The following is a 26237-nucleotide window of genomic DNA, read 5'->3' as shown; positions in this document are numbered from 1 at the left end:
GGGTCATTGAGGTCATCGCCGACTGTGGCGTGACCCCAATGACCCGATACACGCCACAAGTACTGCTGCGATATCACAGCTAATTGAAATCAAACTTTGTTGGAACTGTGAATGACGATTGATTTCGATGGATAGAATTGTGTCCGATTTCGTGAAAAATGCCAGGCATCATGTCGACGTTCTAAAAGTATTAAGAGGTGTGCTAAATCACAGTGGCTAAATCATGGAGGTAGAAAGTCTTTCTTATACCTCCACGGCTTTGTGGTACAAACAAGAAGTTGGTGTCAAGTGAGCCTGAAAGTGCGAAACCAAAGAAAGATGAGAAAAGTTACAAGTGTTACTTTCACCCAATCACAGCTTGTTTTATTTTAACCCATAGCGTCCATGTTTACATTAGCCGGTACCTGACCCTATATTTCCCCACGCCCTCTACCGGGAAATGGGTCAGGGAACCAGACTACTGATACATTTGGTTACAGATAATCACTGAGATAGGTCTGAGTATAATACGATATTACGGTTTGTCATGAGATGTCATGCATTACCAGATGCCATGCATCAAGCTCAGAAACGATGACATTGTGATTTATTATATTTTGCTTCTCATGTTTGCCCGATTTCAGCTGAAATCTTACTGAACACTACTTTTTTCTCACATTTGTGATTGGGGAGCAGGCAGCTGATATATTGCAACATGAAATGTCCTGTGATTTCCTTTCAGGACAAAATATTTCTTCCAGAATATTTGGATAAAGATGCCAAGCATTTTAGCATCTAATTACTCTTTGATAAATGTATTATCAAATTTTTCTTTCACTGAACCACACCTAAGATTGAGCTCTCTTAACACATTGTCTTTTATTTTCACAGATTTACCCAGAGTTTACCAGTGAAATACGTCTGCCAAACGTTGCCACAATTTACAGTGAAATGACATCTGCATTGCTGTTAAGCCAGAACTTTGATGATGTCGAGATTGTGTGTGAACAAATTATTCCAAAACTGACATACCGAGAAAACAACAAACTGAATTTGATATGTTCAGGAGATTTGTCAGATTCTGAGATCCATTCACAGTTGAACTCCAGTGAGAATACATTTCAAGACAATGATGCAGGTCAAATTCCCAGTCAGTTGTCAAGGAAACGCTTCAGGAGTGAGGAGGATGTGTCTGAGAATACAGAGCGAGGGCGCTATGATATCAGGTTAGCAAACATTGTGTCAATTTTGATGATGCAAGCTGAAGCTCTGATGAAGATGGAGAAATTTGATGATGCTGTAAGATGCCTAGATGATGTGTGTCATTTACTCTCTGATGTGATACCAGGATGTGTTGATGAAGTGACACAGAAAGTTGATAGCAAGGATCATAAACGAAGAAGATTAAATACAGGTATGAAATATAATATTTTCTCAGGGGGTTTGGTTAAATATTGCAATTATGATCAAATTGTGTGCTTTGTTGATGATCCACAGATGTGAAAGAGCACCAATAGGTGACTTTCCAAAAGAGTCTCCAACCAACAGTGCACCACATCATCAAATGGTGTATTTTTTAGTATATAATAAGTAAGCCATCGCAACGCAAAACCAGCTATGCACTAAGCTGCTAGATGGTTGTGAGAACCCATATGTCATTCTAAACAATTAATTCCTATTTTTAAAAATGTTGAAATAATATTTTAGTTAGTAATATACAAATACCTCAGCTGTATACTTGAAAAATACCGTCAAGGACAGTGTGCTCACATTCAGTTTGAATTGGTCCATTCAAGAAATATTTAAACCAGAAAAACAAGAACGACAAAAGCAAATAAGGTCTGCAACTTAGGTACTGGAGGTCATCTTTAGGAACATGCATATCAACTTCTATAGCAATGGGAGAAGCAGTTCCTACATACATAAAGCAAAAGTCAACAAAAAAATTAGCCAGAGAAGCTTGACAAAAAGAAAAGGTTAGAAGAGTAGGGAAAAAATAAAGAGTGGGAAAAATGGACAAGGGATCTGGTAAAAAGTAATGCTAACTCATCAATCTTCTGGACCCTACCCCCTCCTGAATATCAAATGTTCCATCCCTTTGTTGATCATGTTTACATAAGGCCAGATGGCAGGAAATATATTTACAACCTTGGGGATTTTTTAATTAATGCTATGAGTGCTATGATTTGAATGTAAACAGCACTTTAGTTAGTTACAGATAGTGAAATGCCTTCCATTATTAGAGGTGATTACGACATATGGAATTATCCTGGATCCAAATTTCTGATCAGTTCTTGTGTGTCTTTCATGCAAAAGTTGCAAAAAATTGGTTTGCAATGAAAACATTTACCTCAGCTTTATTTTCTGGATCAAATTTTACTGCAAATTGATATTAAATATGACAAAATTATGTTCACAGCCTTCAAAACTGTCTCACAACATATCCTGGGTTGGTGTAGGTCATTTAAGGTCACAAACTGAGAAAATTACCTAAAATATACAAATTTGGGGGTTTCCCAACACTTCGAGCAGAAAATTTATCTAGTAACATCCCTTGGGACTTTTGTACCAAATTACAAAGCTACCAGACAAGTAATTTTGAGAACAAGTTTTCTTGACCAAAAATGACAAAATTGTCTTAAAAATACAAATTTGTATATTTCAGGACAATTTCCACATATCTAACTATTGTCATCCCTGGACATCTGTACACCAAATATAAAAGCTGTCAGTCCAGAGGCTTTAAAAAGAAAATATTTTTTACGATTGTTTGACCAAAAATGATAAAAATTGCCCTAAAATAGTAATTTTTCCAATTTTGTCGTAATTTCAACAAATTAGAAGGGTAACACCCTTGCAAACATCCAACCCAAATTTGAGAGAAACTGGGCTGGTGGTTTCAGGGAAGAATAATTTTTACTTAAAATGAGGAAAATAACCACAAAATTCAGCAAAAATACAAAATTCAAGATATCTTCACGATATGCATAAAACTGTATAAGGTCAACCTAAGGTACTTGCATACTAATGAATCAAAGCGATCAAACCAGTGGTTCTTGAGTCATTGATTTTTGACCATTTTCACTTTTTTTAAGTCATTTGCATAATTTGGGCACTGCAAACTTCATTTGAACAAAATCCAATCTACAACCCAGGATGCATCAACAGACCAAATACCGCGCTAAAAAGAGCAGCGGTTTGTGAGTTTTTGAAGTTGACGGACATACTATATATATACATACATACATACATACATACATCAGGGCTCGAAATTAGCGGTAGTCCTGCATCCACAGACTACTAACTTTTCCCTGGGGCTACCAAACTCCGGGACATGGTAGTCCACACAGACTATCAAGGCCTGGGACATGAAATACTTGGCGTGCAATGTCCGTCACTTTCGGAAGAACTAAATGCAGTCAGCATGCAGTTTCATTTGTTCAAAGCAATTATCCTTTTCATCTTGAAGAGTTTTTTCTGGTGACTATTACAATTTTCACAGCTAGTTGTTGTTTTCACAAGATGCAGAGAGTTTTATACGAGAACGTTGAGTAACAATTGCTTTTCCATGTACGTGTGCAGTCTTTGCATGCCAGTTCACACTATGCTGTTGATCGGCAGCATACAAGACGTACTTATGTCAAGTTTTTAGGTTTTGATGCTGAATTTTCACAAAACTGTCACTCCTGTATCAAGAGATTGTGTAATCAGTTTAATTTGAAATAGTAATATAAAACACTGTGTCAGTTAAGCTTGGCTGAGTTTCGCTGTCTCTTATCTACGGTTGTCAATCAGTATCAATGTATTACGTTCTGTATAGAGAGACTCAGGTGTAACAAGGCATGCCAGTTCATAAAGATCATGAGAATATTTTTTTTTCTGTTTTTCTTTACTTCAAGTTACAATTTCTTTGGATGTGTAAGCCGATTTCGAAAGTAATAGAAAGTGTTAAAATGTACATAAATTAGCATAAATTAAGCGTTCGTGACACATAACATGGCATTTCTTGAGTTGAAGCCCCTAGTTTTACTGCTATTTTGTGTTGCTGAACCGGGGGCTTATACTAGGACGAGTAAAGTATCCCTAAGTTAAATATTCATGGACTACCCAGCCACTGTCACTGGGCTACCAACTTCAGAAAATGGTAGCCCAAGCAGACTACCAGGGTAAAAAGTTAATTTCGAGCACTGTACATACATACATATATACATACGCCATCGACTTCAGCTTATATGATAACCTAACATCAGTATAACCAAATGTGAGCTAAAAATTATTGCACCTATTGCACCTACCTACACTTATTAATGAATCATCAATAACATTTGGATTATCTGTGATGGTTGATGAAAATATCTTGTGAACAAACTCATAAGATACATCAAACATTATTTTCAACCGAGTAAAGTAAGATAACAAACATAAAATGTCCTTACAACATTTCTAGTTCTAGTGGCCATATGAACATCTATCACCCTACATGCACAGTCATGATGTAGAGGGTCTGCAACACAACATCTTCCACCCATTTTATTCTTAACATCAATTTTTAACTTCTCGTGTCTATTTATAGACAGAGAAGGTATTAGAGTTGAAAACCAATATGCTGCTGTCAAGAACTTCCGTCTGTCAAGACTTCGGTCTGTCAAGATCCGTTGACGTCATGCCATTGTGATGGGTCATATCATAAACTGGTGGGGGTGTTCATGGCTCAGGTTGAGGTGTGGGAGAACGATTTTGAGCTATGACAAAAATCAAAAGGGACTTAGCGGCATAGCCACAGTGTTAGTCTTTCTCCAAGGTTTCTTAGTTGACTACAATCTATTACAGACTACTGAGCTGACGTTAGGGGTACTCACTTTGTGTTTGCTCACTCTGTGAGCGCTAGTGTTTGGTACTGAGTTGCGTGGATATCCCCTCATGGCCTCACGTGATCTGGGCCTGTTGCATAATCTGCAGAGATGATCATATGCCTCCGAGTCTGAAAACTGCCATTGTGTAAGCCTGTCGGCATTTTCCTTGCATTTTTTCTCATTTAATTTTGCAAAATATCGGCGAGTACCTCAATATTTCAAGATAACCCTTTCTTCCCAATCGTTTCCTGGAGTTTCAGAGTCATATGAACAAAAATGAGTGAAAGTTTTGGACAGGAAAATCGGACGTCGGCCATGTTCAATGTTTACAGTACAATCAGAAGTTTACGTGGAGGAATTAACCAACAAACACAGGAGTGTTCATGATGCCCGCCCTCTAGAGGCAGACCCTCCTATATGAAGTACCACATTTGATGCTTGTGGAAAGCTTGACCACACAATGGAGCATTTAAACTTTTAGAAAATGACAAACTGAATAAGAAGGTATTCAGAAAATGTCAAATACTGAGGAAAAATGCGCAAATATTCAAAATAAACAGGTTAACTGATTGGTCAGCTATAAAAAACAATTAAAATGTTTATGATCAAAAGTTTTGGAGATGCGCACATTTTAACAAATACAGAAATTATTAACATTATAAATATAAGACCAAACTATTTTTTCAGGGATGGGACAGGTTGGAAATGAGGGGTGAGAGACAAAGGCTCTCCTATTGCTGCATGTGGATGCAGCCACACCATTTCATTTACAGCATACTTATTCACTGTGTTGTGTTCAAGTTCCATATTGTACTGACTGTCATACAAGGATAACATAAGCAAATCAAATCAAATTAGAAAACCATCAATGCTGTGGTGTGGATTTTGCTGAACATGGCTGATATTTCGCTCTATATATTTGGTATCCAGCAAAGGCATATTTTGATGTAAAGTCAAAATTAACACTACATTGCTGACAATATATTTTACCGTTTCTGCATGAATTTTTCTTTTTTAAATTATAGTATATTAGTACTTCAAACAGATTAACAGTTATCGTGATGTCAACCCATAATTTTACATCACAAAGACTGTAATTCTGCCATTTTTTTTTTGTTTTTCAGTCATTTTATAAATTTTGCACTGCACAAGATGATTGAACAAATTGCAATGTTTGAATTTGTAAACTCAAAGAATAAAAATCCTTTGGTCACAAATTAAATTATTTTTTGAAAAGAAATTTACTCTTAAACACTTTTAGCATATATTCTTTACACGGTCATGTATTTCAAGGAAAATATGCCTATTAAAAACAGTAATTTCTTCACTTTCAATTTTTTAGCTCCCATAGCCATATGTATATATGGCAATGGAAGCTATTCTTATAGGCTAGGGAAATGTCTGTATGTATGTATGTCTGTATGTCTGTATGTCTGTATGTCTGTATGTCTGTCCGTCAACATCAAAAACTCCAAAACCGCTGTACATTTCATCTTGATATTTGGTGTGTACATGGATGATGGGCTGTAGATGAGATTTTGTTCAAATGAAGTTGTCATTGCCAAAAATATGCAAATTAAGTGAAAAAATGTAAAAACAGTCAAAATTGAAAAAACTCAATAACCACTGAGCAGATTACATGAAAAATTAGCATGTAAGTACTTTGGGCTGACATGAAATGATTGTGCACATCTTGGGTCAGTATCTTGGACTTGCTATTTTTCATGAATTTTTTTGTAATTTTCTCCCATTTTTGGTCAAAAAATCTCCTGCTCTGAAACCACAAGTCCGATTGATTTGAAACTTGGTATGGAAGTGCATAGGAGTGACCTTTCCCACATTTTTTTGACAAAATGTCACGTGACCTCGGTGACCTTTGACCTCAAATATACATATTTGTCCATAACTCAGTAACCACAAGTGCTACAGCCTTCATGTATGGTATGATGGGACACCTTATGACGCCACATATTGTACCTCATTAATTATGTGCATATCTAATTTTGAGCGAGCCAATAGAGCTAGAGGTCTGATTTTTGGTATATAGGGATAACTTAGCAATACATTTTTTTGACAAAATGTCACGTGACCTCGGTGACCTTGACCTCAAATATACATATTTGTCCATAACTCAGTAACCACAAGTGCTACAGCCTTCATGTATGGTATGATGGGACACCTTATGACGCCACATATTGTACCTCATTAATTATGCACATATCTAATTTTGAGCGAGCCAATAGAGCTAGAGGTCTGATTTTTGGTATATAGGGATAACTTAGCAAAACAATTTTTTTGACAAAATGTCACGTGACCTCGGTGACCTTTGACCTCAAATATACATATTTTTCCATAACTCGGTAACCACAAGTGCTACACCCTTCATGTTTGGTATGATGGGACACCTTATGACGCCACATACTGTACCTCAATAATTATGCGCATATCTCATTCTGAGCGAGCCAAAAGAGCTGGATGTCTGATTTTTGGTATATAGGGATAACTATAGGAGAGAAATTTTTTGACCAAATGTCATGGGACCTCGATGACCTTTTCCCTAAAATATATGTTTATGTCAATAAATAAGTAACCACAAGTGCTATGTCCTTTGTATTTAGTAGAATGGGAGACCTTATGACAACACACGCTTTACCTCATTAATTATGTACACATCTAATTCTGGGCAAGTGAATAGAGCTAGAGATCTGATTTTTTGGCATATAGGGATTAATTAGCAATATAATTTTTTTTTTCAAAATGTCATGTGACCTCGATGACCTTTGACTTTGATTATACATATATATGCATATTTCAGTAACCACAAGTTCTATACCCTCCAATTTTGATAGGATATTAGACCTTAAGATGTCACATCTTGTACCTCATTTATAATGCGCATATGTATTTCTTGGCTGGCCAATACTGCTAGAGGTCTGATCTTTTTTCCCGATTTAGAACCATAACTTAGACATGCCTCATGTGTTTCAAATTGGGAACAACAACATAGACCTATGTGCCCATAGATCTCAACATATACACCCCAGTGATACTTCTTAATGACCACATTTTCCTGCCCCATCAAGACTAATACTCCTATTACAAGTGGGGACTATGTCATTGTAAATGACTTGTTGAGTTAATGGTTGTATCACAGTATTCGATATATCTAATTCTGTATTTTTTCCATTTTATATTCTGAATAATTACATTAAACATATTTCACTGTCTCCAGTACATTTCATTTAAGTATTTTCACTTCATGCACTTTATCCCTTTCACACATGTTCAAATATCTGACCAGAGAACAAACACTAAATAGTCCAGGATGGGAGCTACAGTGTCATTGACGCTATTTTTATTTTCAATACTATGACAATTATCAGCCATGAGGTTATACAAACACAAGACCAGATAAGCGTTTTTCATCATTTCCACAGGACTTTTGGAAAATCCATTAAAAACAGTTAAAAGTGACTGGAAATGATCACTTGGTATACATTTAATTTACAGATGCCAGGTTGTGTATTTCACATACACTCAGGTCAGTAAGGAAGTGCGTCATTACTATTTTGGACTGTTAATTCTTATTTCTGAATTGTTTAACTTTTTTACACTTTGAACTATCTTTAGGCAGTTTATACTGTAGCTTAGAATTTTTTTGATTGATGTATTTAATCATCTTTTGGGTTCTTTGGGTCCATATCCCACCTCATGCCCCTACATCATCAACTATTTACCAACAACTCCATGCCAACAACCAATTACCTGACCTGGCCACACATTAGAGAAGGTACAGCGTCATTGACGGTATTTTTAACATACTACAATTTCTATAGTTCAACAAGATTTGAAGAAGCAATATTGATTTTCATATAAGAATTTAACAATATCAAAATTTAAGTGTAATCATCATAGCCATGTCACCATGTCAAAGTATCAGTTTTACATTCAGTGTGCTAGATATTAAAAAATCATAGGTCAGTAGATGTGATATCTAATTTTACACAGTAATCTGTAAGCTGTTTGTTTTTATGGCTTTATTTTCCAGATGGTGATGTCATCACTGACTCTGATACCAATCCATATGACAAACATTTACTGAATATCAAATCTATGGCCTACAACAACAAAGCAATGATTCACATTGGTCAGGGAAAACTTCAAGAAGCTGTGACATCATTGCTTTTGAGTGTCCAGTGTAATCAAGGTAAGGTCACACTTAGAAAACATTTTGTTTCTCAACCCCACATTGCCTAAAATCTGCAGGCTTATAAGTATTAAACAGAATTAATTGAAGAAATAAACTTCAGCAGACTGTCACAAATTAAAGTAATATACTTCTGCAGGCTGTTTTGTAGATCATTGGGTGAATGTGACGGTATATAGCCAGAAACTGCTACCAAGAAAAGCCTAGAGACCCGGGGGCCAGTCTGTTTCTCGTCCTCTCATGCATCAATGTTGACTGGCTGTGTTAGTCTTTCTTGCCACGTTCACTTGAAAAAAATAAATTTACACTAAGAATGGCAGCAAATGTCAAAGTCTGCACACACTAGAGTACAGTAACTGTTCTGAAAAGTGAACTTATTGTTGTCATCATTTTGCATGTCAGAATTTCCACAACATGCACACCTCCTCCAGTGTGAATACTTAAAGATAAAAATAAAATACACAGCATCACCACAAACACCATTTGATTCGTAGGATGAGAGTTAAATAAACCCTCTAAATTGTATTGCAGTGACTTGACCTTCCCTAATTCGCTCCACTTAGTTGAAACATGGTTTTATGCATTTGAAAATCAAATTTGAATTCACAAACTTTCAGCTTTGCATTTTATTCCTATTGAGTAAGAGAATACTGAATTCTGAATGTTAGCCAGTCTAAGATCATTGCATGGCAATATTGCCCTCATTGAAATAATTTTGGTTACAGTTTGTTTCATTCTGCAACATTATTAATACTCTATCCTGTTATAAATACTGCAATATTACAAGAAAATCTGATACTGTTGGTTACGTACATATTGTCATTGTTAACTTACATCACATCCCAACCTTTGGAACTCTGTTCAGTCATACAAGTGAACAGCTGCTCATCGTTTGAATCTGTTATGTGACTTAAATACATGATAAAATGTTGTATCATTTTGTTTTAATATAAAATAGTTCAATAATACAAACACCAATTCAACTCCTAACTTTGATCTGTTTTTAAAGTCATTTTTATCGTTTGTTTTTCCATCATGCAGACAACCAGGAAGCAATTACAACCACACACTGTTGTTGTTACGACTTGGCAGACTTCAAGACGCAGTGATGAATTGGTCACAGTTTAGAAGAATTGACACAAAAATGGACGTTATACAAATGAGTCATCTTCTCAAGACCAAACAGACACTACTGAGGTAAAAGATTTAATAAAAATGGTATGATTGTGTTGTTGTTTAAACATTTTTCCAAAAAGGTGCAAGTGAGTTGTTAATAGGGTGGCAGAGAGATTCTTCAGAAAATCCAGAGGGGTCATCGATCACAAAAGCTGATGCATTAGAAACATAATTCCTTATTAGTTTTGGTGTCAACCCCTCCCCAGTGTGAGAAATTCACACCAACCCTATGGCCCGAGACCAGCAGTTTTCATGCCAGACCAGTAACTGATGTCCTGCTATTCCTAAAGACGTGGGCCAGTAACTTTCCTACACAAGTTTACCAGAATATTAATATGTTTTGCTATTAACCCCTTGACTACCTTGAACGCCGGATATATCCGCGTCATTTTGAATTACCATATACCTTTAGTGCTGGAAATATCCGGCACAGTTAAATAGGCGTATTTGCTTCGTGTTGTCCCTAAAATCCCGTAATTTCGGCATCGACACACAGTGCGACCAAGATAAATGTATTCCGACCTGGCCTGAATGTGATTGCACCCCTGTAAGTGCGAGTACGGCCAAAATCCGGAAGCAAAGGTCGTGACCCATGACCTTGACCCTAAAAGGTCAAACTGATCACAGAAGCGTCATACTGATTGTTTACTTTTTTCAGAAGCTGGTTGATGTCATCTACATGCAAGATGTTTATGTTTGTTTTTTTTTAATGAAATGAAATGTTTATTTATTGAAAACAAATGATTAATATGTAAATATGTTCTATTAACAGCAATATTCTGTTAATGAAACTGGAGGAAATATAATTTTTACTATAACCCAGTGAAATTTTATAGTAGCCATACTGTCAATATGACTGGCCACATGACTGGTCATGTAATTGGTCATGTAATATGTTGTTCCCTAAAATGTATTTTAAATATTGTCAATTAGTTTTTGATAAAGCATAACCATTTTAGATGCATGTTTCTGCAAGGAAGACATAAAGAAGGTATTTAAAAATAAAATGTGTTGATTTTCAAATATACAGAATTATGTCAGATGCTGATGTTTGTGGTTATTTACTCTGCCTTTGTGAGAAAATTCTTAAACAGGTACACCTATAAATAAAGTAAAGGGTAGTTATTATTACATATATGTAAAGACAATGCCATGAAAATTGCAACTGTATTCAAATTTGAGTCATTTTATGGATTCAAAACACGTCCTGATGCTTCAAATATTCTTTCCCAGCATATTCTTTGCCAACTCTGGTCACATGATGAGTCATGTGACCAGTCACGCGACCTGAAAATACTAAATGTATGTTTGAGACAGTGGGAAATCTCATGCTGATTCAGAAAATATATGGTTTATTGGTACTTACTTAATTTTTATTCTATGCAGTGTTGTTGCAATGACCACACCCCAGATTTTATCAATATTTTAAGGTGCCTGGTATATAGGAATACATTGACCTTGGTAGTCAAGGGGTTAAAGCTGTACCTGACAAACTTATTCAAAGATACAAAATTATTCTTTCAAGAAATTTGCAAAATGTGAAATTTGCAAATATGATGTGAACAGACTGATTGGTACTGCATCAAAGCAAAAGATCTTACCTCACGTTTTCTCGCTAGAGTAGTAACGCTATTCAATATGCTCCCCATTTGTTAAGCATGTGTTAGGTTTGAGATCTCATTGTGGTCTTAAAAGAGTCATTGTGATGCGTATCGACCATATCGCATGTGTCGACTCAGAGGATAAACTGGATTTCAAGGACACCGCAACATTGCACTTTTATATGATGTCAGATATTTACAGCTACTAGACAGCACAATATTGAAATTAAAATTGTTTGGTCAGATATGTGAGGTGATGAAATCTCTGTTATAAGATATTTTCTCACCTTTTTAACAAGTCTAGTATCGTATAATTTCAGTTAGAGTCAGAAGTCAGGCTTGGCCAGATCACGGGCTAGATCTGTAAGGTAATGATCTCCGGGAATATTTACCCGCGATTGACAAGTATAGTATCGTCTTGTATCAAAGTCAGAGCCAGATTTAGCTTTTCCTTGTTGGCATATATTGCAAGCCCATGCTTGTGCTCGTTTTCTCAATGTTAGAAATATTTGTTGTGAATGGCTGTTTTAGGAAATAAAAACATTCTATGTGTTTATACTTAACCTTTAACTGATTTTGTGTTTTTTGGCACTGAGATTAGTTGACCAAACTTTTGGTTTTAATAGTCATCTTCATTGTTTTCCTTTGATAGGCACAAAAAACACTTTGTTGTTAGGATGTTGTTGTGGTGTCTTTTCCTTTTTTCAGTTGCATGTTCTTGGCCGCTACATGTATACTGAGCACGGGTAAAAAACCTGCATCATGTTTGGATTTGACCTAAGGATCGGACCTGGGTTGATATCCTTCAGGGCCAGTGATTTTTAGCTCCCATAGCCATATGGATATATGGCAATGGAAGCTATTCTTATAGGCTAGGGAACTGTCTGTATGTATGTATGTCTGTATGTCTGTGTGTCTGTATGTCTGTCCGTCAACATCAAAACTCGAAAACCGCTGCACATTTCATCTTGATATTTGATGAGTACATGGATGATGGCTGTAGATGAGATTTTGTTCAAATGAAGTTGTCATTGCCAAAAATATGCAAATTAAGTGAAAAATGTGAAAACAGTCAAAATTGAAAAAACTCAATAACCACTGAGCAGATTCATGAAAAATTAGCATGTAAGTACTTTGGGCTGACCTGAAATGATTGTGCACATCTTGGGTCAGTATCTTGGACTTGCTATTTTTCATAAATTTTTTTGTAAATTTCTCCATTTTTGGTCAAAAAATCTTCTTCTCTGAAACCACAAGTCCGATTGATTTAAAACTTGGTATGGAAGTGCATAGGAGTGACCTTTCCCAATTTGGGCAAATCGTGGTGAAATTTGCATATTTTTAGTTTACATGTCCATAGACTCCCATGTATAAGGGCACGAAAAATAAAAATTTAGTTTCTCATCGTATTCATATTGCAAAAAGGATGCAGTGACACAATTTTTAGTCCCCAAGGATGAAGTCCAGTGGGCTTATAGATTGGGTCATGTCCGTCTGTTCGTCCATCCGTGAGTCCATCCGTTCGGATATTTGACAAAATGTCATGTGACCTCGATGACCTTTGACCTCAAATATACATATTTGTCCATAACTCAGTAACCACAAGTGCTACACCCTTCATATTTGGTATGATTGGACACCTTATGACATCACATACTGTACCTCATTGATTATGCACATATCTAATTCTGAGCAAGCCAATAGAGCTGGATGTCTGATTTTTGGTATATAGGGAAAACTATAGGAGAGAAATTTTTTGACCAAATGTCATGTGACCTCGATGACCTTTTACCTAAAATATATGTTTATGTCAATAAATAAGTAACCACAAGTGCTATGTCCTTTGTATTTAGTAGGATGGGAGACCTTATGACACACACACGCTTTACCTCATTAATTTTGCACACATCTAATTCTGGGCAAGCGAATAGAGCTAGAGGTCTGATTTTTGGCATATAGGGATTAATTAGCAATATAATTTTTTTTTCAAAATGTCATGTGACCTCGATGACCTTGACCTTGATTATACATATATATGCATATCTCAGTAACCACAAGTTCTATACCCTCCAATTTTGATAGAATATTAGACCTTAAGATGTCACATATTGTACCTCATTTATTATGCGCATAGTATTTCTTGGCTGGCCAATACTGCTAGAGGTCTGATCTCTTACAGACGTCGCTCGTTCGGTCAGATCCTTATTAGCATATCAATAGAAGTCAAAGTTCGCTGCAGGAGTGAAAATCTTGAGTACTCCTTGGAAATCAGCCGAAATTACGTAAACGAACCAGAAATTTTGATCACAAAAGGAGTTAGGGAATGAGCAATAATCAGAGTTTAGGCAGGTATAGGTCATTTTATTGAATTACGCTCACTTTGGTTTATTTTACTGTTCAAAGTTCCGATACATGTTGTGTCGTCGTAATAGACCCACTTTCGCTCTCAGTTGGCCCGCAGCTATCCGTGGCAGGGTTGACCTTTGACCCACACAAAGACGCACGCAGCCCTGCCAACAGATAGCTGCGTTTCCACAGCTAGTATATTTCGTGATCCACGCACAGTCGCCACGTCAAATATCGACCGTTATGTTACCAAGTGGGAGTGCCACTTTAATCCCTTGTCAATCAAGACTAAATGATAGTCTCAAAATGCAAAAACGTGCGTCTGTTCTTCTTTTAAATTTTTATCGCAAAACCTTAGCTAGAAACAAAAACTTTCAGACCAAGATATTCTTCACACTTGAAGATCAATATTACTGGATTAATTCTCAGGGAAAAACAAATTTTCGTGTTTTGACATAAAATACCTCGATAAAGGTGGAAAGCTACCTTTAAGAATAGAACAAAAAGGATGATTGTGTGTTTAAGTATAGGAAAAAGTGAAATGTAATTTATCAGCAAGATAGTGAGCGTATACAATGAATTATTCATGACATTCCCAGTGTTACTACATGTATCATTGAGAACAAACCAGCTCGCAAATCAAGACCTGAATATTTCATCTGTCAGACTCACTTTTTATCTCCACAGTCAGCGACGCGGAGCTTATCCGTTGTCCATCAAGAATTGACTTCTCCTCTGAAACCACTAGTGAGATTGCTTTGAAATTTGAATATGCAGTTGACTTGGGGTGACCTCATTTCAGTTTCTTTAATTCGTGATAAAAATTGCATATTTGTAATTTTAGGGCATTTTTTTCTGTTTTTGGTTAAAATCTTCTCTGAAACCTCATGTCCTATTGCTTTGAAATTTGATATAACATTTACTTTGGGTGACCTCAGTTACATTTGTTCAAATTATGGTAAAATTTGCATATTTGTACATGTACTTTTGAGGCAATTTTTGCCATTTTTGGTCAAAAATCTATAAAAATCTTCAAAACCAGGTCAAATAGCATTTATATTTGGTATAAAGGTCCCTAAGGATGACACATATCAGATTCGTTCAAATTGTGCAGAAATATAGAAATTTGTATTTTTTGTCATATTTAGTCAAAAAATGTGTTTCATCAAACCGCTTGTCTGACAGCTTTGATACTTGGTGTAATGGTTCATAGGGATGAGCAAAATGTGATATATATAAATTATGATGATATCTACAAGTTCGTAATTGTGGGGCAATGTTTGCCATTTTTGGTCAAAAAAGTACTTGTCTGATAGCTTTGATATTTGGTATACAGGTTCCTACAGATGATCTATATATTGTATATTGAAATAATGATGACATCTGCCAGTGTTTCTGATTAATTTTTAAACTTGCATATGATTGTACGCAAGTGAGTTTTTATTTGTGTAAAACGTAACAAAAAAGCTTATGTTACTATGATTATTAAGTATCTAGGATTCGGTATATGAAGTGAGTTCGACGGTCTTTTATGTAGAACTTGGGGAAGGATTTTCTTTAATGCGCATGCTTCATTGACTAAAAACAACAGGCTGGGGGACTTTGATATAAAAGTCACTGAGCTGACCAATATCTGCCATAGCACAAGCACTTTCCATGCCATGATCATGATGCAAGATTCATACATGTTCTTTGAACAGCGTAATGACTTCATGTTCAAAGAAAATAATTTCTGACTACGGACCTAGTGTATTCAAAGGGGTCAACAAACAGCAGATGATGGTCAAAGTTCAGCGGAACTTCAAGAATGCCACCTACAGAATCTAAATCGTCATAAGTAAACACGATCCACATTGCAACATAATGACCATCAATTGTATTGTGTTACCATCAACGTTGACTTGTTCAATGTGTGAATTTTTTGCCTCTGTAGAGTCATTGTCTGTACAGAACTGATTGACATGATGATTTCTGATGATGAGATACAATGTTTCATGAAGAGTTGCGGTCCATTAAAGTAAAAAATGTTGCAGTATCATAATAAATGTTACTTACAAGCAGGTTCATATGTCTTTTTTGTCCTGCATTGACCCACGTTCAGATGATGTAGTGTGCGCCAAGTGTATCTATGTCATGGGGCGGCATTTCTCAATGCATATTAGTTTATGCAGATGTGATTTATTTTTATGTATTTCAAACAATTTTGTGTAAAATATGCAGGATTTTGCATTAACTGAAACTGTGATCTGCAATTTTGTATTTTCTGGGCATGTTTGCCATTTTCGTCAAAAAAATTTGTATCTCAAAAACTGCTTATCTGGTAGCTTTGATATTTGGTACATACTTCCTAGGGGTTATCTTATTTATGATGTACTGGAATAATGATGAAATCTGCAATTTTGTATTTTGGGAGCAATTTTAAGCTTCCATTTGCCATACATATATGGCAATTGGGAGGTTATATGGTTGATAAAAGTCTGTATGTGAGGTGTCTGTATGTATGTATGATATATGCATGTATGTATGTATGTGGGGATGTCTGTCTGCACTCCAACGCAAAAACTCACAAAGCAGTGTTGGAAACTACCGCCCGTCCTCCCGTCCGAGACGGGTTAACTTTTCAGTCGGACGGGAGGAAAATTGTACTTCCACGTCCGTGTGTCGGGCTCTCGATAGTAGCCCATACGGCATACCCAGTAATGTCATCGATCAGCTACTTCTAGATGTTGTGTATAATAAACGAAATGTAGTATACCAATACGTCCGACTTCGACGCGCTTATACTACTGAAACTGTGCAACTGTGTGATGCCAGAACGCAATGGAAGTGAGACATGTAAACACGGGTAAACAGGAAGTCGCTCATACTGCGTGATATCAGCCAGTGCTATAAATATAAAGATATAAAGGAAAGAAGATATAAAGGATATAAAGGAAAATGAGGGCAACTCTACACATTGGCTCTACCAAGATTGTTTTAAATTAGTATTACGATATGGTGAATAAAAGGATCATTGCATTTATTTTGTGTGGAATACATGGCGAGACATCGGTGAATCGATAGTGCTTTGACCCTAGTCATGTGATCTGGGTCCCCGGTAAACCGGTTTGTTGATTGAGTGATTCGTCTTAACGGTGTTTCGGAACCAAAAATGGGGTTCCTTCATCAGTCGCTCTCTTGTTTTGTATCCCCTCCGCTTGGTTGTGTGATGAAGTCATCTTCGTCCTCGAGGAGGAGAAGCCAGATTCGTTATTGAGAGAGTTAGCCACTATTGACTGACTCGATCCGGTTTTGGTGTCATATTATAATTAACATGACCCAGCATCGACCGGAGTTTCTGGATGCTTATAAGGATTTTTGTTTTAGGGCATATTTTGAGCATTGCTAGTGCTCGTTATGTTAACAGTAAATGTTGTACTAATCTGTCAACGATTAGTTTGTTTTAGGCATTTAAATCGATTTTCCGAACTTTTAGATTTGTGTCAATTTTCGTGGACTTTATAATGTAATAGATTTCGGGTCGATAGTGGTGCCTGCTTTCCGGTGTTTAAAAAGCATGTTGTGAAGGGCTGCTTCGAGAAATAAAATTAAATCTTGTTTCTCTTTGTTTAGCTATTCCCAGGTTTCATAGTTTCCTTAACAATATTTGCTGTAAACGGCCTTTGAAATCGGTTTGGTCTGAGGAGAGTATTGGTTTATTAATTCATGCCGCCAACTTTGATTACTTATATGGCAGCTCTCTCAGTTTTTGATTTTCTTTGCCAGATGATGTTTTCTGTATTGCTCAGCAATCTTTTCAGTTTGGTTGATTGTAGTACCAATTCGATGACAGATTGCATCTTGGTTTTATACGATAAAGTGGCATAAAATGGAGACAAATTAAAAAAAAAATTGTTTCCCCGTTGTTAAAACCGCTATCGTGAAACCTTTTAACTGTTTGAGCGATATGGGCAAAGTGTGTTTGAATTAACTAATTAATTAATCAGAGTGTTATCAGCATTGTTATTGTAGAAATTTTGTATTCAAGTCCGGATTAGAATTCATTTCAAACAGTGGAATTCAGAACAGTTTGTTTGTAAGATCACAGTTAATACTCATGTTGAAAATAAAGTTGTTTACAGTTTGAAGTACATAATGGTTTTGTGTTTTTTGAATGAATGGATTTGTCAAAAATGCAGGACAGGCAACTTTCTGGCAGGACAGGCAAGTTTTAAAAGTTACCAGTCCTGATGTCTGGCAAATATTTTGCCCAGTTTCCAACACTGGTTTCATACAGCTGCACGTATTAAGCTGATTTTGGTTGTAGTGATGCCATATATGGTCTGGATGTGCCGTTGTCAAAATAAACTTGTTAGTCTCATGGATATGCAAATGAGGTAGAAAAAAAGGGCAGAAATGGTCAAAAATCGATAACTCAGGAACTATTCATCTGATCATTGTCATATTTGGTTTTTAGGTACCATGAGCCAAACTCATTTAAACATATAGATTTGATGTCAATATTTGATGCTTTCAATTTTTAATGAATTTTATTTCTATTTTTTTGCCATTTTAGTAAAAAATCTTTTTAAAAACCAATGGTCGGATCGCTGTAAAATGTTGCGTGCAGGTGCCTTGTGATAACTCAAAATAGAATTCATCGAAATTATGGCAAAATTTGCATATTTGTATTTTAGGGCAATTTTTGCCATGTATGGTCAAAAAAATCTTCTTTGAAACTGTGTATGCCATTACTTTCTAATTGGGTGTGCAGGTTCCCAGGAGTGACCTGAAGGTGACTCAGTGAACTAAAGGCAAAATTTGCAAATTTGTGGTACTTTTTGCCATGCTTTCAAATTTGGTACATAGGTGAAATGTAGTAGGTCATTCATTCAAAGTCAAGTACTGCCTGTGTAAATGAGCAGATTATGATTGTGCTGTTCCAGACTGAGGTGTGATGCAATGTTAGACTGTGATTGATATTTCACTGAATTTGACTTACATTGTATGTAACTCTTGTACTGTATAAACCCTATCAATTCACCCAGAAAAAAATAATTAATATGATTTTAAATAATTGAATTAATTAGGAAATCAACAAAGCCAAAATAATTTAGTGTAGAATTATTAGAAAGTTCAACATTTTTGACAGGTCATAGTGAAATGTTTACCATCTTTGATGATTAATACATGTAAAGGCAATTTTCCTGAATCCCAACTTTGACATATTCTGTACCATCATGTATTGTTCTCTGTATGCTCATAATAGTTTGTCATGATAGGTTGGCCATATAAAGAGAGATAGAGAAAGTTCTGATTTCCAGTTGTGGTCTTTGAGGAAAAAATAGAGTGGTCAATTAAAAGAGTGGTCAAAGTGATAGGGTTTTTATGGTAAAGCTGGGTTATAAGATTCCTCATGTTCTATTTATAGCAATTATGCAATTTGTGTAAACAGTGCAATGAAAGAGTTACATGATTCCTATGCTTTTGATGACCTGAACTTCTTAAGTTGCAAACATTTGTCTCTTCAGTGTGCTTTCTCTGAGTACGTACAGTCTGGACTTATTCAACAGAACTCACTTGCAATGTTAATTGAGAGTTAAAATGTGCTTGGTTAATAGGATGAAAATACTGATAAATATAACCAGCTGATGCTGTTTTGTTTATGACATAATCTTGATAAGCAAGGCATGTTTACTTTAATTAGAATGTAATTAACTCTTGTTTATATTATTATAAGCAGTAGTATCAAGTTGAACAAGCTGATATTGATTGATAGGTTGGTCGGCTGTTGGAGGTTAAAAGCTGTAAAAATAAATGTATGTATGTATGCATGTCTATCTGTCTGTCTGTCTGTCTGTCTGTCTGCACCGGTATGTATGTATGTATGTATGTATGTATGGTATGTATGTGCGGATGTATGTCCATCCACATTAAAAACTCCTAAACCGCAGCACCTACCATCTTAGTATTTGGTGGACAGGTGCACCCAGGGGTTGAGATGTGAATTTGTTCAAATGAATATGCCAAAGTCAAAAATATGCAAATGTGGGGGAATAAAAAGGAAAAATCCTGCAAATTGCTAAAACTCTGTAACCACTGACCAGATTTGGTTGAAACTTGGTATGCAGGCTCTTTATAGTGACTTTATTTACATTTCTTCAAATTGTGGTGAAATGTTGGAAGTTGTTTTTGGGGTGATTTTCCCGTTTTTGGTCAAAAAATCTTATTTTCTGAAAGCGCTCATCCCATTGCCTTGAAAACTTGTATGTATGATCCCAGGTTTGCCTTTGTCAGATTCATTCAAATTGTGGTGAAATTTTCATATTTGTATTTTTGGGGCAATTTTTCCCATTTTTTGTCAAAAAATTATTTTCTCTGAAAGTATTTCTTGGATTGCTTAAAAACATGATAGTCTTGATCCTAGGGTTGTTTTCTGTCAGATGTGTAAAAGTCATGAGATGGAACATTTCATATTGCTGGGGTATAAGTAATTTGGACTTGCAATGGAATTTTCTCAGTAATCAACCTGTAAGAATGCAATGCTATGTGTGTACTAGTACGTATTATTTCTGTAAAATGGGAGCACAGTGTCATTGACACTATTTTTGCCATTTTTGGTCAAAAAATGTGTTTCTCAAAAACTACTCATCTGATAGCTTTTATATTTGGTGTACATGTTACATGTTCGTACAGCTGAACTAAATGTGATATATTGAAATTAGGGAGCGTTCAGAATTTACTTTCAGAGAGGGGGGGGGCTGGAAGATTTTCTATTTTACTGGTGATTTTTTCCATGGACCCCCCACCTGGTAAATTATGAAGAAATCTATGGCCCCCTCATATTTCCTGTGTTTTTTCCATGTTCCGCCCCCACATACTGGTACATACATGTATTCTTACTTACTAAGACATATACAGTCTGACATGTTTATCACACATTGCAGGAACAATTCTATACTATCAAATGACGTCAAGCCCAAATTTCGAATTTCCAGCTGAACAGCTGACGGGCAACGTGCGCATTCTACATGCAGAATACTATACTACAGTGCAGTCGACAATGCTATGATGAGTCATGTGACATGTTCAGCAGTCATCATGCCTGATACATATTATGTATATAGCTGTAATAATTGATCAAATACAGAAGTTGGAAAGATATTATTTAGGACATTGGAGAAAGTTGTACACAAGGGTGAAAAATCAAGACTACAGGGTGAAAAAAGGCTAGTCAATCTGTCAGCATCTGGTGTCACATGTTGTTTTGCCCGTCACTTGGTAACAACAATGCCGTGCATCGCTTGTCCAGGTTACATGATCGATAGTAAAGAATACAATGGACTGTGGTCATTTAATGAATGATATAACAAAAAATTTCAGAGTTACAATTATAAGTGGCCATAAAAAGCTCCTTTGCCCTGCATATCATGAAATGACAAAAATGTTTACCGTCCATTTTTTGGGATTTACCAACAATGTGTTATTGCTTTGAAAGCTGGTATCCATGTTCCTCAGGATGCCCTCAGTCAAGTATAAGTACAAGTTGTAGTGAATTTTCATATAAAATTTTGTCATTTAAGGCAATTTTCCAAAGTTTTAGTCAAAATTCTTTCTCCACAAGCCATTTACATGATACTGTAGATTCGATACTGGTATACAGGTTCATAACGTTGTTTGAAATGTGATGTATTCTAAGTCTAATGCAATCTGCAATTTTGTAATTTTTGGGCAATTTTTGGCATATTTAGTCAAACATTTAATTCTCAAAAACTACTCGTAGGATACCTTGATATTTTATATACAGGTTTGTAGGTCTTAATATGATTTAACCCTTCCCTGCCAGACAGTATCACTTCGCCATTAACCCACTCAGTGTAAAAGCGGTTACTCAGAGCCAAAACAATAAGTATTTCCATACAATTGGCTTGGTCTGTTCCAACAGCTTGAGTCCATAACAAATCACGTTTAAAGTATATATGATTTCAGGGGCCTTCAGATTTTGAATTTTTTGTTAAAATGAGCCAAGTGGGACATATTGGGCTTCACTAGTTTTAAGGAACTTGATCTGATGGTGAAATATGAGCTTGGCAGGAAAAGGGATATTGAAATAATCGCAATCATACCAATCCATAATCCAATAACACTAGGTCAAAATTTGTAAGACAGTAGTTGTAAACATAGACAATTAGAAACATAGAAACATAGAAATTAGTGTGAAATCTGCAATTTTTAGCTCACATTTGGTATACCAATGTGACGTTATCATATAAGCTGAAGTCTGTGACGTCAATATGTATGTATGTATGTATATATATGTATGTGTGTATGTATAGTATGTCCGTCATATAGTATGTCTGTCAGAGAGAACAGTGTAAAACGGTCGTAAACACAACTGCCTGTGACTGTGTAATTAACGATCAGCAACACTTATGCCTGTGACCTTGGATTCTGGTACGTAAAGATAATCAATAGAAATAAAATACCATTCAAATAAACAGTTGGTTCTAAAATAAATTTCAATTCTAGCTCATAGTTTTAAAATCTAGGAAATGCCTCTGAGAATAACTTGATTTGTTGAGAAGATTATCATACTTGTAGTGACGTTGGCAGCCAGCGCAGCAGCGGAAAACTAGCTTGCCAGTCTCTTGAACTTCAAATTGTAGATCAGCATTACATCTTTTCGGTGCTTTTCTCTCATTAATTCAGCGAAATTGAAGTTTTTCATACATATTTTGAATCAAGTATACCTTTATACAGGCTTTCTTCAGGAAAAAATATTCCATCGGCAAGGTGCCAGTGGGCGACGCCACATTTTTTTTTTGACGCCATCATTAAAGATGACCTAAGATGACCTTCATACTAATCAAACCAATCACGCTGCTCGATCAAAGCCAACACCATAGGCCCGTCCATCAGCCCATCACACTATTAACAAGTAAAAGATCAGGCTCAAAAAGCCACAAATGGGTATTTAGAAACTGTTTTATGTTTGTCCAGTTCCAAGTGGGGAAGGGGTGGCGAAACTGCTAATTGTATGTGTGCCGTCTAACATACCTAGCAGTGCACATGCGATCCCAAAATTAATAGGTCTATAAAAATAATTGAATTACGTTAAAAGTAGCCGGGAAAAACCGCAAAACAGGTTGGTTATTTACCCAGCACCCGGCTTCTAGGGACAACACTGGGTATTGTGGAAGTGTGTGTGATCAACGTTTGCAACAGTTGCCAACCACTTCATACTTCAATGGACAGCTCAGTAAGTAAGGCTACCCACAATTCCCCTTGATTTGTTCACTCAGACATTTTTTGCTAAAGGCTTCTTCAATTTTATCAGCTTCTTAACAATTTTTATCTTCAGGATTATTTTTAAAACTATGTTCCAAAATTATAGGTTATGTTTAAAATTCAAGAGTAAATTGAATGAGAAATCGATGTTTGGAGGTGCTAAAAATTGTACATTTGTCAAGATAGAGTCATCAGCAACTAAGATGGTCTCATACCACCTGTCAGACATGCAAATTTCCTTTGTTACAAGCATTAAAAAAATCAATACCTATTCTTTTGCCAACACAGATGCAACTTATTCCCTTAGTTTCCTTGTAAATATTGTGCATGGCTGTCAAAAATCTATGTCAATAAAATTACAAAATTGCTATCTCCTCCGATGAAAAAGGGTTGCTTCTCATTATTCACAGTGAGAAATCAGAAAATTATGATTATCAGAACTATGTTGTCAGAATTTTGAAATATGGACCAAGTTGTTCTGTGCACAGAAGAAATTTGCTTTGTTTCAGTGAGTGATCTCCATGTGTACGTACAGATCATAGAGTATTGTGAGTAGCCCCACTTACTGTGCAGCACATCAAAATTTGTTCAAATGCACTTGACTATGACTATCACCAGCTAAGGTCCATAGAAGCTATTAACACATCATGTATACACCTACTCTGCTTACCCCATATAACCAAATGTGAGCAAAGTGTCATTATTAGTCCCCACGGACACCGTCCGGGGGGACTTATAGGTTTGGTCATGTCCGTGCGTGCGTGCGTGCGTGTGTGCGTGCGTGCGTGCGTCCGTCCGTTCACGCAGATATCTCAGACATGCCCTGGTCAATTTCTTTCAAACTTTGCACAAGGATAGTACCCTACCCCATACAGGTGTACGTCGATTTGTTTCACAATGCGATCAAATTTGGCCGTGTTAGAGAACTTTTAGTTTACACCTCCATAGACTCCCATGTATAAGGCCAAGCAAAATAAAAATTTAGTTTCTCATCGTATTCATATTGCAAAAAGGATGCAGTGACAGTTTTTAGTCCCTATGGATGAAGTCCAGGGGGCTTATAGATTGGGTCATGTCTGTCCGTTCGTCCATCCGTTGGTCCATCAGTTCACGCAGATATCTCAGATATTTTGACAAAATGTCATGTGACCTCAGTGACCTTTGACCTCAAATATACATATTTGTCCATAACTCAGTAACAACAAGTGCTACACCCTTCATATATGGTATGATGGGACACCTTATGACGCCACATATTGTACCTCATTAATTATGCACATATCTAATTTTGGGCAAGCCAACACACCTAGTGGTCTGATTTTTGGTATGTAGGGATAACTTAGCAATACAATTTTTTGACAAAATGTCAGTGACCTCAATGACCTTTGACCTCAAATATACATATTTGTCCATAACTCAGTAACCACAAGTGCTACACCCTTCATATATGGTATGATGGGACACCTTATGATGCAACATATTGTACCTTATTAATTATGCGCATATCTAATTTTGAGCGAGCCAATAGAGCTCGAGGTGACTTTTGGTATATAGGGATAACTTAGCAATACACAATACAAGTTTTTTGACAAAATGTCACGTGACCTCAATGACCTTTGACCTCAAATATACATATTTGTCCATAACTCAGTAACCACAAGTGGTACACCCTTCATATTTGGTATGATGGGACACCTTATGACGCCACATATTGTACCTCATTAATTACGTGCATATCTAATTTTGAGCGAGCCAATAGAGCTAGAGGTCAGATTTTTGGTATATAGGGATAACTTAGCAATACAATTTTTTTGACAAAATGTCACGTGACCTTGGTGACCTTTGACCTCAAATATACATATTTGTCCATAACTCAGTAACCACAAGTGGTACACCCTTCATATTTGGTATGATGGAGATCTTATTACGCCACATACTGTACTTCATTAATTATGCACATATCTAATTCTGAGCAAGCCAATAGAGCTGGATGTCTGATTTTTGGTATATAGGGATAACTATAGGATAGAATTTTTTTGACAAAATGTCATGTGACCTCGATGACCTTTTACCTAAAATATACGTTTATGTCAATAAATAAGTAACCACAAGTCCTATGTCCTTTATATTTAGTAGGATGGGAGACCTTATGACAATACACGCTTTACCTCATTAATTATGCACATATCTAATTCTGGGCAAGCGAATAGAGCTAGAGGTCTGATTTTTGGCATATAGGGATTATTTAGATATACAATTTTTTTTTTCAAAATGTCATGTGACCTCGATGACCTTTGACCTTGATTATACATATATATGCATAACTCTGTAACCACAAGTTCTATACCCCCAATTTTGATTGGATATTAGACCTTAAGATGTCACATCTTGTACCTCATTTATTATGCGCACATATTTCATGGCTGGCCAATACAGCTAGAGGTCTGATCTTTTTTCCCGATTTAGAACCGTAACTTACACATGCCTCATGTGTTTCAAATTGGGAACAACGACATAGACCTATGTACCCATAGATATCAACATATACACTCCAGTGATACTTCTTAATGACCACATTTCCCTGCCCCATCAAGACTAATACTCCTATTACAAGTGGGGACTATGTCATTGTCAATGACTTGTTTAGATGACATTTCGATGACTATGTGAAAAGTGGCTGACTTCTTGAAACTCTTCATCAATGCTTTGGAGCTATATTTTTTAATTATTTTAAAGATGTGTTCATTGACAGGTTGATTTGTATTTTCCTCCTTCTGGAACAATTGATTTACTTTGTATCTTAGGTAG

At 36.1% G+C, this 26237-nt stretch overlaps 1 protein-coding gene across 5 annotated transcripts in view; it reads left to right on the top strand.

Annotated features, from left to right (window-relative positions):
• The window catches only part of LOC139141817 (uncharacterized), a 171024-nt gene that overhangs the window by 62279 nt on the left and 82508 nt on the right, over positions 1–26237 (top strand). The window contains exons 11-13 of one of the 5 annotated variants that reach the window (XR_011554254.1): positions 871–1393; positions 8881–9039; positions 10081–10236. The exons of 2 other annotated variants lie outside the window; for them this stretch is intronic. The gene's annotated coding sequence lies outside the window, so the exon portion shown is untranslated. Of the gene's footprint in view, positions 1–870; positions 1394–8880; positions 9040–10080; positions 10258–26237 lie in introns of all 5 variants that reach the window. 2 more of the 5 variants (XR_011554255.1, XR_011554256.1) reach the window with 2 other exon arrangements.

The sequence above is a fragment of the Ptychodera flava genome, chromosome 10 (assembly GCF_041260155.1).
Source record: "Ptychodera flava strain L36383 chromosome 10, AS_Pfla_20210202, whole genome shotgun sequence".
In the NCBI taxonomy this organism is placed as follows: domain Eukaryota; kingdom Metazoa; phylum Hemichordata; class Enteropneusta; family Ptychoderidae; genus Ptychodera; species Ptychodera flava.
The sequence above is the reverse complement of the archived record's forward strand: the minus strand, read 5'-3'. Positions and strand labels throughout refer to the sequence as shown.